The 16,111-nt window shown below is 44.4% G+C and overlaps 1 protein-coding gene across 4 annotated transcripts in view; it reads right to left on the reverse strand.

Annotated features, from left to right (window-relative positions):
• RALGAPB (Ral GTPase activating protein non-catalytic subunit beta) overlaps positions 1-16,111 on the reverse strand; it is a 1,713,320-nt gene that overhangs the window by 1,198,009 nt on the left and 499,200 nt on the right. The gene's annotated exons all lie outside the window — the stretch shown is intronic.

Raw genomic sequence — 16,111 nt, forward strand, 5'->3', positions numbered from 1 at the left:
TGGTTATTTGCACATCTCTGAATTCCGGGGTCCCCATACTAGCATGTGAATTACAGGGCATTTCTAAAATAGACATCTTGTGTACACACCGTCTTACATTAGGAAGGAAAACATTTAGAGAAAGACGAGGGGCAATAGCACTTGTTCTGCTATGCTGTGTTCTCCCCCCAAAAAACACCAAAAAATACCTTTTTCCTCATATTTCGGTGATAGAAAGTTCTGGAGCCTGAGAGGAGCCATAATTTTTCTTCCACTTGTGTGGGTAGGCCTAGTGTCCTCAACAGGAAATGCCCCAAAATACAATATGGGCACATCACATTTTCTCAAAGAAAACAGACCTGTTTTTTTGCAAAGTGTCTAGCTGTGGATTTTGGCCTCTAGCTCAGCCGTCACCTAGGGAAAGCTATCAAACCTGTGCATTTTTTCAAAACTAGAGGAATTCAGGATTGGGTGACTTGTGGGGCTCTCACCAGGTTCGGTTATCCAGAATCCTTTGCAAACCTCAAAATTTGGCCAAAAAACACTTTTTCCTCACATTTCAATGATAGAAAGTTCTGGAATCTGAGAGGGGCCACAAATTTCCTTCCACCTAGCATAACCCAAGTCTCCCAATAAAAATGGTACCTCACTTGCTTTCCAACAGGAAATGTCCCCAAAACACTATGTGGGCACATCACAATTATCAATACAAAACTACCTGTTTGAGGGGTGGGGGAGGGGTGGGGGTTGGAATGAATCGAGCATCTGCGTTTTTGGTCCAGGGCTCAGCAGCCATCTAGGGAAACCTGCCAAACCCAGACATTTTCTGAAAACTACACACGTGAGCGAGTCCAGGGAGGTGTGACTGGTGTGGATCCCCCAGTGTTTTCTTACCCAGAATCCGCAACAAACTGCAAATTTAACTAAAAAAACATTTTTTCCCTACATTTCTGTGTCGGATCACCGCACCGGCACAGATTTCCTACCACCCAACGTTCCCCTCAGTCTCCCAATAAAAATGATACCTCACTTGTATCGATGGGCCAAGTGCCTGTGAGAGGGAAGAGGCAAAAACATGTCAAAAATGAGGGTGAACCAAAGTGGGCCCAAAAAGGCAGTTTGGAAAAAAATGTTTGGAGGCCGACAAGTGGAGCAGAATTTGTATTTGTATAGATGCCACAGTGCTGGGTGGTAGGAATTTTGTGTATTCCTACAGATTCCGGTAAGTTCCATCACAAAAATGTGGGGAAAATGTGTGATTTCAAGCAAAGTTTGAGGTTTGCAGGGCACCTTGGGTAAGAAAATGGTGCGGGTGCATGTGAAGCACACCAACTTGGACTCACCCAGATAATTAGTTTTCAGATGTGTCTAGGTCTCGTAGATTTTTCTACAAGGCAGAGTCCCAAAGTCAAAAAAGTGCCGCCCTCACCATTCCAAGTGGGACGATTTTGAGAGTTAGACAAGCGCTAATTGCTCAAATGTAAAATCAAAACCCAAAATAATCAAATGTTCTCTTGCTTGCTGTTGGGATAAGATCTTTTAGTATGTGGGGGCAGAGCTGAAAGACTGTTACCCTCTTTAGTTGGGGTAGACGAATAACCATGCCCATGTTGGTTGGTAGCCACTACCCCACTATTTTTTTTTTTATTCCCTGGCATCTAGTAGGCTTTCTGCCCCCCCTCCCCCAGGGAGTGGCTAGGGGGCAATTGCCCCATCTTCCCACCGGTGGGCAGAACAACATAGTCCCCATTTATTCGGGGTGGGGGTATGGCCGTACCCCCACCCTCTTTTTTTAAAATAAATCTTCCCTGGGGTCTGGTGGGCTTTCTGCCCCACTGGGGGCAGATGAGCCTTAAAAAAACAGGCCAAACTGCCCCCAAAGGGGGGCAGAAATAGCCTAAAATAAAGTTGCCACCCAGGGGAGCGACCCTTGCCTAAGGGGTCCTTCCACTTGTATGAAATTGGTGGGAATAAAACAAAGCCCTGGTGTCTAGTGGTTTCTGCCCCCCTTGGGGTCTGATTGGTCTAAGAAAAATATGCCGATCAGCCCCAAGGTAGACAGAAATGGGCTCAAATAAATCTGCCCCCCAAGGGGACGACCCTTGCCTAAGGGCTGTTCCCCTTTTTTAAAACTGTCACAAAAAAAATCCCTGGTGTCTAGTGGTTTCTGCCCCCTTGGGGACACACTGGCCTAATAAAAATAGGCCGATCTGCCCCCTTGGGGGCAGAAACGGCCTAAAGAAATTTGCCTAAGGGGTTGCTCCCCTTATCACTGTACACAAAAAAAAAATACCTGGTGTCTAGTGTCTTCTGGCCCCCCGGGGGGGGCAGATCAGTCTAATTAATATAGGCTGATCTGCCCCCCAGGGGGGCAGAAAAGGCCTTATAAATAAACTGCTCCCTAGGGAGCGACCCTTGCCAAAGGGGTCGCTCCCCTTAGGCCAATTTCATTTTTTTTAAATCCCTGGTGTCTAGTAGCTTCTGACCCCCCTGGGGGGCAGATCAGCCTAATTAAAATAGGCCAATCTGCCCCCAAGCGGGACATTAATGGTCTAAAATACATTTTCTCCATTAAATTGGGGGGGGGGGGGGGGGAAGAGTAGAAAAGGCCAAATATTAAAACTGCCCCCTTGGGAGTGTCCCTTGCCAAAGGGGTCACTCCCCTTATGCCAATTTCATTAAAAAAAAAAAAAACAATCCCTGGTGGGCAGAAATGGTTTTAGATAAAATGCCTTGGGGAGCGACCCTTGCCCAAGGGGCCGCTCTCCTTATTTGTTTACACAAAGTAAACAAAATTCCTGGTGTCTAGTTAGTGGGCATTTCTGCAGCACAATCACTGTGCGATCATGCTGCAGGAATGCTCAGAGACATGAAAAGGGAAGGAAAAGCCTCTCCTTCCCCTTTCATGCCTCTCTGACCTCCCCTGCCCCCATACTGAGGAGAAAGCAATCTGTTACTCCTTGGATCGATGGAAGTAGACCTCTGATGAGGTCACTGCGCGCTGATGTCATCCGATTCCTCTTCCAGCCCTTCCCTGGGTGGTAGCACTCCCCCAAGGGCCTCTACCAGGACGTAATGGTTACGTCTGTGGTGCCTCAACGCTGCGCCACTTGACGTAACCATTACGCCCTTGGCGGCGAAGTGGCTAAGATCTTGCCTACTTGAAGATCAATGTATTTCCTGTACCAGCAACACTTTTCCCCCCATCCTCTTGTACATATTACTCATTCCTCCCAAACAGTGCAATATTCTCTTGTCTTAATTATTTTCTAATGGTTAGGGCATTCAAATGAACCTGACAACACTAGGCTTAAACTCACATCCATCCTCCTACTTCTCTCCTAACATTCCTAATATCTTTATTGAGCTTTCTTTCTTATCTCCCATAACTTTCCTCCACTTCATTTCCACTGTAAAGGCTGTCAACCTCTCTTATGCATCACCTCTGTGGTGAATCCGAAGATTGCAGAGGGTGGCACAGAAATTAGATATGGCTAGAGAGAGCGTCTATTTTCAACACCCACTCAATCCTTTGCAATTCCATAAAAAAGCAGTCTAAACTGGCACGGAGCACCAGCAGCAATAGATATGCCAAGTGTAAAGGCTATGTGAATGGGAGGCTGTGGCTAAGTTAAAGGAAGTTCATCTTTTGATTGCACAAATACGTTTTCATCTATTTCAACAATGGAGAACTGGTCTGCAAAGATATTAGCAGCAGAAAATGCTATTAAGAGGGTGGTACCGATTGATGTGATCTCTGAATCAACCTTTACAAAAAATTCCCACTATCATATCAGCAATTATAAGTAACATTGCTTCACTGAAAATGAATGTCATACTATTTGTTCAAATCATGTTAGTTAGAAAATCTTTTAACATTTCTGTCCCGATTAATTTATGCAAATAAGGTTCATAAATAAGCTGATGAATCCACCTACGATGAAATTACAGTTTTAGGTTCTGACAAATCAATTATTTTGGGTTTGAACACTCCGTTCAAAAGAAGCACTGCACTTTGGTAATCTATTCTACCCAATTACGTCTCTGGGAACCAAGTCCACATTAGATAACCACCCATCAGAGAACTGCATTAGAGACTGAGAATTTAAGTATCTGCGTTACTCTTCCTGTATGACTTAAGAGCCCATGAGAATAAGCAGAAAAGCCCAGGTAAAATGAAGTCTAATCAAGAAGGGTTGACAACAAATATTCCTGAAAATCAACAAAAAACAAAGGCAGATAGTGTAGCTTGCTACCAATTTCACCAAACCAACTTTTCACTTCATCAACCAAACTTGAGTCCAACGAGATTAAGGTGTTGAATATTGGATGTCTCAGTTGAGGCTCTGAATTGGCAGTCCGCAACAAGTGACATTCGAGTTACAGTTCTCCAACAACTAACCTAATCAGTTGTTTTCATAAAAGAAATACTTTGCTGTGTCTTCTCAGGCTTCACGGTATGCTTCGCCAACTATGATCAAATTACAGATACAATAAACAATTATGGACCTTGTTGACAACGTAAACTAGCACATGGTTGAGGACAAAAGATTAGGGCACTGCCTTTAATCTTCCAACCTCAAATTTGTAGCCAACAAACAATGTATTAGTTGAGCGAATGTCTCCCGTTCCTCATTCTTCAAAAGATCTAACCTATTTTACTATTTGCGTAAAAGGATCAAAAGTTGGTATGGATGTCCCTGGGCATTGGAACTGTAAGGAGATTTCAGAGTGTATCCCTGGAAATTCCTTTTAACATCGTACTTCAAAGATTAGTCCGGTTTAAATTTCCTATGTGCCAATGTTAATAAAGAGGTAGAATAATTGCATTACAAGCATTAAAAAATTAAAGCAATGCCAGTGCCCCTTTCTTCTCTGATGACACACAGATAATCCATCTCCCTTTAACAGGAAACAAACAAAGAAGCTCCTACACAGGGCCGAAGCCATATAAAAATGATTTTCAAAAATCCAAAGTAATTGTTAAAATGATATGGCATTTCAGGGTCAGAGGCAAAACATGGATTATCTTGCGTATATGACAAAGAGCAGTCTTAAGAACGGACACAGGCAGAACTCCAAGGAGGTGGTTTATCCATGGCACAGAGAAGACCCAAGTAGAAAAGAAGACGCTTAATGACTACAGTTCTATGCAGTATGTTTTACACAACCTAATCTAAGGAAGAGATTGAGCTTTTGTCAAGGGGGAATTGAAAAAAAATCCCACCTATCAAATTATTTACAGTGACTATATGGCCTAAACAAAACACTTTTTAGCCAAGCCCACAGGTCTAGAGAGAGCCCTGCTAGATCCACTTCGGTTCCCCAAAGTAAAATCTTTGAAACATGGCTAAAGTCAACCACAGCAAGTCATATTTTTCACAGTTTCGCAAGACATCCAAACAATAGTTACAAATAATTCCTTGAGTGTGCTGCAGTGTGTGCAAGTGAATTTTACACTTTCACAACTTGCGTCCTTTACACCTATCTACAGAGGATGTCAGACAGCTGCTAACACTTAGAAGGTAATAATGGTACACCAGTTACCTCTAGGAATATTAATGTGATCTCCAGACTTGTACATGATCCAAACACTTAGGGCCTGATATAGAGTTTAGCGGATAGGGTTACTTTGTCAAAAATGTGACGGATATCCTTTCTGCCGTTATAACTCTAAATCAGGCCTTTAGTTACCAGACAGCCTTCCATTACATGGATTTCAGCGATGTGACAAAGGCAAAAAGAGTCTCCAAGCCCGATACGCAGGAGGCTTACTAACCCTGGTCTTAACAAGTGTTAATTAAAAACATATGCACACTAGACACATTTTGCCAATGGAATTTAGCTTACTGTGTCAACTATCAATATATTAATTCTCTCTTTGTTGTTCAAATATATAGTGTAGGAAGTTGGCTCTGAATATACTATCTCAAAGTAGGACATAGTGTGCACAGAGTCCAAGGGTTCCCCGTAGAGGTAAGATAGTGGCAAGATTAGATTATTCTAATGCTCTATTTTGTGGTAGAGTGGTCGAGCAGTAGGCTTATCAGAGGGTAGTGTTAAGCATTTGTTGTACACACACAGGCAATAAATAAGGAACACACACTCAAAGACTTACTCCAGGCCAATAGTTTTTACATAGAAAAAATATTTTCTTAATTTATTTTTAGAACCACAAGATTCAAGATTTGAAGTAAATACATAAAATGCAATGTACTCCACACAGGTAAGTTAGGAACTTTGAATTAGAGCAATAACATATACAGTTTTTGTTAAAATGGCAATAAGCTATTTTAAAAGTGGACACAGAGCAAAAATCAACAGTTCCTGGGGGAGGTAAGTAATGGTTAGTTTTTCATTTAAGTAAGACACTTACAAGCTTAAGTTCCTGGGCATAGGCAGCCCACCGTTGAGGGTTCAAGGCAACCCTAAAGTTCCCACACCAGCAGCTCAGGGGCGGTCAGGTGCAGAGGTCAAAGAGGTGCCCAAAACACATAGGTGCCTATGAAGAACAGGTGTGCTCCGTTTCCAGTCTGCCTACAGGTAAGTACCTGCGTCCTCGGAGGGCAGACCCGGGGGGGTTTGTAGAGCACTAGGGGGGGTATAACACACAAGTAGGCACACAAAACACACCCTCAGCGGCACAGCGGCGGCCGGGTGCAGTGTGCAAAGCAGGCGTCTGGTTTTGTTTTGGATACAATGGAGGGACCCAGGGGTCACTCTAGAGGCGCAGGCAGGGCACAAGGGGGCTTCCCGGGCCAGCCACCAACTGGGCTAGGCAGAGGGTTGCCTAGGGGTCACTCCTGCACTCAGGCTCCGTTCCTTCTGGTCCTGGGGGCTGCGGGTGCATTGCTAGGTCCAGGCGTTGGGTTCCTTGTTACAGGCAGTCGCGGCCAGGGGGAGCCTCTGGATTCTCTCTGCATGCGTTGCTGTGGGGGTCCTCCCTGTGGTGTTGGTTCTCTGAATCTCGAGCCGGGGGCGTCAGGTGCAGAGGGTGAAGTTTCATGCTTTCGGCACTTAGAAGTTGCAGAAAAGTTGCAATATTGTTGCTGTTGTTGAGCAGAGCCGCTGCTCACGGAAGGTTCTTGGTCCTTAGGTTCAGGGCAGTCCTCTGAGGCTTCAGAGGTCACTGGTCCCTGTCAGATGTGTCGCTGTTGCAGTTTTTTGAATCAGGAAACAGGCCGGTAGGGCTGGGGCCAAAGCAGTTGTCGTCTCCATCGTCTCTGCAGGGCTTTCAGGGCAGCAGTCCTTCTTCGTTCAGGTTGCAGGAATCTGATTTCCTGGGTTCTAGGGTGCCCCTAAATACAAAATTTAAGGGTGTTTAGGTCTGGGATATGTTGTGCAATGGTGGTACTAATGTGCTGGGGTGTGATGTTCTGGGTCACTGATGTGCCACGCAACATCAATAACAAGGAGCTACTGGGCTGAGATGCGGGTTCCTATGCCAAGGAGGAATTGTGCAGCAGTGATTTTTAAACACTGCTGGTTCCTCTGTCAGGGATGGGTCATGCAGCGGTGGTTCCGATGCAGAGCTGCAAAGCAATGTGCTTGGACCACAGCTGGGCTGACAGAGCAGCTTAAGGCCTACTTCTAAGGGTCAAGGACTGAGGCAGCACCACTTGCATGGTAGGATTCCCAGCAGATAGAATCTAGGTGGGTTAAAGAGGGTTGGAGCTTTTTCTGCCTGAAGGTCTGATCAGGATGTGCTTTCTCTCACTTAGTACGCCTACCAATTTGTATTTTTCTTCCTTTCTGTTAACCCTTAAGCACCTCGTGTATGCCCTCCTTATCGTAGAATGCATTTTAATACAATGTGCCAGCATGATTGTTGTGAAATCTGAAGTCCCCCCATCCAAACCTTACTGAGCAAACTACCCTCCACGTGTTGTGTATTTTGCATATATGCAGCAAGCGTTGCTGAGTAACCAAATAGAGGTGTAGGCCAGGCCTGCCTGTTGTAGATGGAATGGGAAGTAAATAGGATCCTGTACTCTAGGGGACAGCAGTTGGATCTGTTTTGTTAAACAATATCGTACAAATCTTTACCATTTTGCCTCGTGGTTGGCCTACGTGCTTGTTTTAGAATAGTCACACATTCTTGTTCAAGATGTAGGTGTCCAAATTCTAGGACTTCAAGAGCCAAATCACTTAATTGAGTTGTTTGGGGTTGGGGTGTCTCTTCCTGCTGTGCTCTGGAGTTAGAAAGTGAGGCCAGATAGTCAATTGCTCATGTGGCACAACAGATAGCTATATTAGAATTGTGAACCACACTTGTCCAGCCCATGTTTGGACTATAAGAATATGTGTGAGGGAAGTTTGCCTGAGCTTCTGAACCAGGCAAGGAATGAGTGGGAGAGGAGGAAAAGCATAGGCAATTATCCTAACCAGTTGATCCCTGGGGCATTGCCCTACAACTGAGGGAACCTGGAGGTGAAGCTTTGGCATTTTGTTGTGTGGCAAAGAGGTCTATATCTGGGGTTCCCCACCGTTAGAAATATGAGTGGAGTAGTGTTGTATCAATTTCCCACTCAAGCACCTGTTACTGCATTGTGCTGAGCATATCTGCTAAGTCTCAGTCCACTGTTGGGAGATATTCTGCTAGGAGGTGGATGTTGTGATGTATGGACCAATGCCATATGCACTGCAATTTACGGGACAACTGTATGGAGTGTGTGCCTCCCTGGTTTTGTATTTAATACATGGTGGTCACGTTGTCAGAGAAGACTAGAACCACTTTGTGTTGAAAATGCCATTGAAAGGCTTTGAGAGCTAATTGAAACCCAAAAAGCTCTAGGTGAATAATGAGTAGATATTTTTTGCATTGGAGATCATTGCCACTGACTGTGAGATCTTGCATGTGCGCTCCCCAGCCATTTACGAACATGTCTGTTGTAAAGGTCACTTGCGGAACAGGGGCTCCAGGGTCTGACCCTGCAAAAGAATGTTGCTGTTCCACCACTGCAGAGCGCCATGGGTCACTGGCCCAATCAACACTAGATTCTGTAGGTGAGGGGTGCATATGCAGTTGTGCGTGTGGTACTATGGAGATACATGAGGCCATCATAATCATTAGGCTCATTACTGTTCCTACTGTGAAGTGACTGTCATTGAAAAATAGGGGGTGCACGTTTAATCTTTTGTACTCTGGCTGGACTGGGATAAGCCCTTGCAGAAATTGAATTTAGAGCAGCAGAGAAACAGCTGAACCTGTAAGGGGGTAGCTGGGCTTATGTAACATTGAGCGTGAAGCCCAGCTTGTGCAGAAGGTTGATTACCTTCTGAGTGTTCTGTAGAAATTGTTGTTTGCTTGCACTCTTGATCAGCCAATCGTCTAAATATGGGAACTCTTGTATTTATCGCTTCCCCAGAGACGAGCAGCAAGACATTTTGTGAATACTTGTGGTGCATAAGTTACTTCGAATGGCAACACTTTGAACTGATAATGTTGACCACTTACTTGAAAGCATAGGTAGTGACAGAGGGCTTGGTGTATTGGCATGTGAAAGTAGGCATCCTTGACGTCTATGGCCATCATGAAGTCTCCTTGCTGTAGCACTGGTATGACTGAAGTGTAACCATGTTGAAGTGATCCAACAAGATATACTTGTTGAGTGTCCTGAGGTCTGGTATAGGCCTTAAGGTGCCATCTTTCTTTGGAATGAGGAAATATAGTGACTACCCCGGTGTCCATGATACTGATCTGGGACTGGCTCTATGGCTCCCTTTTGAAGCAGAGCTTGAATATCCTCCTATACGAATGGTGAGTGTTCTATTGACATTGTTTGTGCCGAGGTGGGATACTGGGTGGAGATGATTTTAGTTCTTGACAATATCAGTTTTTTATTATAGGCTGGACCCGCTGACCTGAGGTGATTCGCAACCAATCTTCCTGTAGCCATCTGTGATGCTATTAATTGTGTTTGACCAATGACTTTGTGTTTCACCACTGCGCATATTAGTTGCTCAATGTTCACCAGTAGCACATTATATGTTTTGTTCAGTATAGCTGCCTATTGGCTTTGACATGGCATTAGCCATTACTTTCTCTATTCAGTTTAGCCGCCTATTTGCTTTGACATTGCATTAGCCATTACATTCTGTATTCTGCCTATTGGCTTTGACATGCTGTATTCAGTTTAGCTGCCTATTGGCTTTGACATGATATTATACATCACATTTTGTATTCAGCTCAGCTGCCTATTGGCTTTGACATGATATTAGACATTGCATTGGCTTTGACATGACATTAGACATGACATTTGATATTTAGGTTAGCTGCCTATTGCCTTTAACGTGGAGTTAGACATTGCAGTTGAAACATCGCAGATGTCTGTATTTTTCCAAGCTGTGTTTTTCCACAAGATGAACCAAACTAATTTCTTCACACCAGACTAGACCTGATAAGAGAGAGTACATTTGGTGTTTTCCTTTCTGCTCAGGCTTGGGAAGAGGAGAAGTCTAGGAGATCTGGCCAGTCTCCAAAGGCTTGCGTAGTTTTCCCGAGAATGAGAGGAGGGGGCACGCTTTTGTAAGGATGACTCGGGGCTTCAGAGATTTAGATTCGAATCTGCTTGACTTGAGGCTGGAACTAGGCGCCAGTTGCCAGTCTCCCGTTTGGGTAGATAATCTCTTTCTCGCAGTTGACCGTAGTCATCAACTTTCAGGCCCCAGAAAGATGAAGCTGAGTATGTAGGCCCTGCCGCCTTGCTCAAACAGTGAAGTATTTGATTTCATATGCTTTGCATTAAATATATAACCTGCTGTGTACATTGCCACTGAGAAGTACTGTGATATATTTTGTTTTCATTGCTGCGACTACTTTTACTCATTTGAACGTGTGCTTGAAAGCTATTAATTCGTCTCTCAAGAACTTGTGGGTGGGGAAGAATTAACAACAATAAAGGTCTTCTTTGAACTCAGAAGTGCATTCCAGAGATGTTCTGTAAGCTCTGATACGAGATAAGTAGGAAGGCAGAACACCATCTCCCTACGAGTTTCAAGTGTAGGGGGCAAGGCGGACAGAGACACTGCTTACTGGACGTGGTTCCTTTAGTAGTGGATCCACAACCTCGACCTCTGTTGGTAGTGCCTCTGTAGTGTCTTCTATGGTATGTCCCTCTTGTAAACTCTTTGATAAGGAACTTACTGCTTTTGAAAGGTACCTGTGTCTGTAGAGGATGCTTGTTTGAATGCACCTCTGTACTGTTCCCTCTGAAAGAGCCCTCTGTATTGGTTTGTTCGTAAGGCGCTCATGACTTTAGTACTGTCCATGTCCTTTTAAATCTTCTCTAACAAGTCCTCCACTTATGGCCCAAAGAGGTGTTTTCCATCAAAGGGTAAATTGAGGAGAGATTGTTGGACATCAAGTTTAAACCCTGAGACCATTAACTATAAGTAAAGCCGGATTATGAAGCTAGTGTTGACTTTCCTAGCGTTTGTGTCAGTAGCATCTAAAGCACACTAGACTGTTGCATTAGAGATGACTTTTCCCATTTCCACTAGCTCCGTACCCCTTTGTTTGTATTGTTCAGGGAGGTGCTGTAATAACACCTGCATTTCATCTCATTGTGCGCTAAGAAGACCACCCACAGAGGTGGAGATTCTAAGGTGGTTTCCCACCTGTACTGCAACCCATTTACCTGCTGCATCAAATTTCTTACTTTCTTTGTCTGTAGGAGGAGTGTCCCCTGTTCCTTCAGAGTGGGCTCGCTTTCTCGCTGTGTGAATTATGAGTGAACCAGGTGTCCCTTAATATATGTAGGGTCAGTTAGAGAGGATGTTTTATATATATTATTATATATATAATTATTTCCCTATATGTTAGGGCACTTGATTTAATGGGTTAATATCTGTTGTTGTGGGTTTTCAGCATGCCATTTACCATAAGTAAGAACTAGAGGGTTTGTTTTGTCTTAGGTAGTGTTTCTACAAGAAAATCATCTTCGTTCTCCACTGTGTACATATCAACATTGTGATATTCAGCAGACCTGTGTTATACCTTATAGTAAGCTGTGGTTTAGAGGGGTACAGAGCAGGGTCTGTATCTTCTTGTGGCTCAACATTATACTCCCCCCAAGGCTCATTCAAGTGTACAGGATCACCCTGTGGGTCTGGTAGGTATGAATTGGATAAGGATGTTTTCAGATATGCTACATTCCCTTAGTGAAGAGGAGGGTAAGCCCTGCAGTTCAATACGAGGGGAGTGTTGTGTTGAGGCTGGTAAAGGTGGAGGTGTGGATGAGATTGGCAACAGAAGAGGAGGCGGAGGTCTAGGTAAAACTGGAGTAGATGGTAACTGTGTGGAAAGGGCGGGGGTGTCTGCTGAGCAATGAGTGTCCTTATAATTTCTGCATGGGGGCTTCTGTGGTTGAGGTCCCATAGTCTCCTCCTCAAAAGGGTTTTTGGTGTTTCAGCAGGTGGAAGAGGTGATTTGGTTACCACTCAACCTGTGTCTGGGTTTATTACTAGAATCCTCTGCCGATCATTGAGCTGTTTTTGTAGTTTGATTAAAATGGGTTGAACAGGCTGTTCTTTTGAATCGATGTGGGGTCGCGGTGGTCTGGGCATGAACACGTTTTTAGGCGTGGACACAATTTTTGATGCTGATGGGGTTTTTGACATCAAAGGTGATCTGGTGTATGATGGGGTTTCCAACCCCAGCTGCAGTTCCAGAGCTGAGGGTGTTTTTGGAGATGACAGTGGCAATGAGTTGGGAAATAACCTGGGTTTCTCAGGCCCAGTTTTAGGCTCCGAATGCTTTTTTAGTGTCGATATACATCTTTTCAACACCAGCTCCGCAACTGTTTTCAACTTGGAAGAAGTTGGTGCCTTAAGGTTTTCTGTTGCTTTTAAGGTTTTTGTTTTTTTTAGGTGCAGGGACGACAATATGCTCCATTGCCTTATGCAGGACACCTCCAGAGCCAGAGGCTAATGGGATTCCTTGAGTCTATGGTTTGTCTTTAGTTTATGCGCAGGGGCTTTTGCCACAGTACGCAAGTGCCCTACTGAAGCAATATTTTGGCATCTTCCATCTCCTAGTCAGAGTCGGAGGCCCCATTCCCGCTGCTTGCTTGAAGAATGGGTACATCCACCAGAGCACCTTGACCCTTGGCTTCTTTGTCTTAGTCATGTTGGGTTCCAGAACCGAAGCAGTTTTCTTCTGCTAAATGTTGGTCCCCAGCGATATCGAGGGCATCTTCCGCTCACTGGGCCTGCATCACAGTGTGGGCTTACACCGCTGTCGAAGAGTCTTTTTCAACCAAAAGGATTGGCAGGCTTCCCACAACAGTTTGCCATATTCTGGAGTCAAGTAGATGTTGCAGACAAGATTATGATCTTGCCTGGAGTATTTCACGTGGCAGTTGGGGCAGAAGCTGAAAGGAGTTTATTCCATCACTCCGCATGCACCAAGTGAAGGAAGTCACTGGTGAATCGTAGAGGCCGAGCCTAGCCAGGCCCATGGCCAGGTGAAACACCAAAACTTCAGTGATCGGCTAATTTTTTTCCATCGGTAGGTGATATATGTCTATCACTGAACGTTTGGTGAAACTGCATTTAAGCTTCGATCACTGAGCTCCGAAGTAGACAGCTGAACCCAATGATGGAGAAAAACAATCTAACACATGAGCCGATGACCATGCGCAATACAGACTACAGGGGGAGTCACTATACCTTGTGACTTGAGATTTTTCGAACAAAAACAACTTGCACTGTCCCAGCCAAACACTAGATGGGAGGAGTATGCTAAGCATCTGTATCTACGGCCAACCCATGCTATGAATACATGTTCCTCTGAAAGCTACTGAATGAAGGCAACGCAAGACTAGACAACATAAACATGCACTTGCCAGAGGACTCCATGTGTATAAACTCACAGACAGGAGTTGATGTAGGAAAGGCAATAGGTTTCACTCTCCTGGTGGGTGCCTGGACCACCAGACCCTCTGGCGTAGGGTGCTGTGAAAAGCAGTCAGGATCACCTGGAGCCTGTCTGTGAGCTACTTTCCTGTTGACTGGGGCCCTAGAGCACGGATTTATCCAACTGCCCAAGAGAATATCTATTAAGATCTCAGTGAATGGCAAGAGAGGTTCTGTAGGTGCCAGCCCAAGTTGAAGAACCTCCATCAGAATGTTAGTTTTGCCCTTCATTATGGAGGGCTGAAGGTCAAGGACCTCTGCAAGCCTACCTCATTACCACAGCAAAAGAGGCACTCTCCACTGTTGCAGGACCCTGGGGAGAGTTCAGTGTCTGGGGAGGTGTCCAAACCACTGTCATTTTGAAATTGGACATACTAATTATCCTTGTAGTACTGTGGGGTGAATTTGTTCCCCACAACATCGTTGTTATTATCACAATGTGAGCCAAAGACCTGATGTAAAGTATGAGCTCTGCACTGTGGCAGAGGTAAAACGTATGAGTCCGTAGAATTTTTTTATATGCTGTGCTGGGGTTGGAACAGTAGTCCGCACCGAAGCCAGTGCAGACCACGAAGCAGGTTCAAGAAGCACAAACAGCGCCGAGGAACAACCGCCGCAGAACCATAACTGGAGTTCTCTGTGGATCCTAGGTGCCCCAGGCACAATAGAGGGAGCCAAAAGTGTGTCAAATACATTCACCATGGCCTCATGAAAGGTGTGTATCTGCTGCGACGTTGCTGACAGACCTGAAAAATCTGGTTCAATCAAGACCAAACGCAGATTCAGCTTTTCAGGAGTTTGGGGTGAGACACAGAGGCACGCTGACGGCCTCTCGCAAATCGAGTTAAAAAAGTGGCAGGGAAAGGCTGATTTACACTATCGTTTTGCGCTTCTTATTAGACTAAGCCAAATACTTCATCTGGGCACAGTAGTCACACACCCAACCCCCCACCTCTCCCGAGTCATTCTCTGACCCCAGGCACCACAAGCATACCTCATGGGGATCTGACACAGAGATTTGCTTGCAACAGTCCCTACAAGGTTCAAAACACATCGGTTTAAGAGGCAACATATTTCCTTGCACATGTGTAAGAAGAATTTTGAACAAAAAATACTTGTTACAGACGAGAGGAGTAGAGATCTGAATTCGCATCTGGAGGCACGGAAAAAAGGGAAACGATATCAGCATACCTACGTGTTGCTTAGAAGTGAGCGGGAGTACATATTTCTAAACAGAATGCTGTTGGTGTGGAGCCGCACACCACCACCTATCGGTGTGCAGAAGTACTGCTTTTGAGTTTTTGGATCCAGTCTGATGCCTGGAGGAACAGTCACAAGGCGAGGAATCTTTGGTTAGAAGTATCCATCAGAATGCTTCACTTCAGGTAAGGACTTAACCCCTGCTGGTCACAGGCTACTTCAGTCCATGAGAGATTGCTAACCAAAGGCAGCTGCAAATGTTGAGTCACAGCCAAATTTAATGTAATATATTTTACCACATTCTAAACAAATTATATTATGTACTTTCGGTCAGTTTTTTTTTAATGATACTCTGTTTTTCCCCAAAATGCAGCACTTGAACTTTCAAGTGTTATGCCTCCATTGGGTATATCTACTACATTAACCTGTTATGTAAAAATTATAATTTGACATTTAAAAACAAAGTCGGTATTTACTGTTGTACTATGTGGTGTACGGACTGTCTAAATAAACTAATTTTCTAAACTAAAGTAGTCTTACAATTACTGAAAAACACACTGCATTATCTTTTTACCCTGCTATCACCCTGACTCATTACTCCAGTTTTCCTCCAAAATCCTTCAAAGAATATTTTTACTCAAATTTACCACATTTTACTACTCAAACAGCTCCACCTCCTTAAATCAGTTTTTTTTCTCTTCACTCTACAGAAACTGCCTTCTCACATGTATCCCGTTACATAACATCTGTTCATCACAATCACTTTTCCTCAAATCTCATATTTCACTACCTCTCTTCAGCCATTGACAGTGTTGATCGCCCAACACGTACTACATACCATAATTAATCTCAGCATTGCAGAGCAGGCTTTTACCCCATCTCCGTTTTCTTTTTTCCACTATCCTGGTGCCCCTTGACCTCTTTCGCACTCTTCTAACTTAAGCATTCCCATAAGGCACTGTCCATGGTCGTCTCAATTGTTTACTGTATACCCCATCCCTTGGCCAAATTATAA

Source organism: Pleurodeles waltl, chromosome 7 (assembly GCF_031143425.1).
Source record: "Pleurodeles waltl isolate 20211129_DDA chromosome 7, aPleWal1.hap1.20221129, whole genome shotgun sequence".
In the NCBI taxonomy this organism is placed as follows: Eukaryota; Metazoa; Chordata; class Amphibia; order Caudata; family Salamandridae; genus Pleurodeles; species Pleurodeles waltl.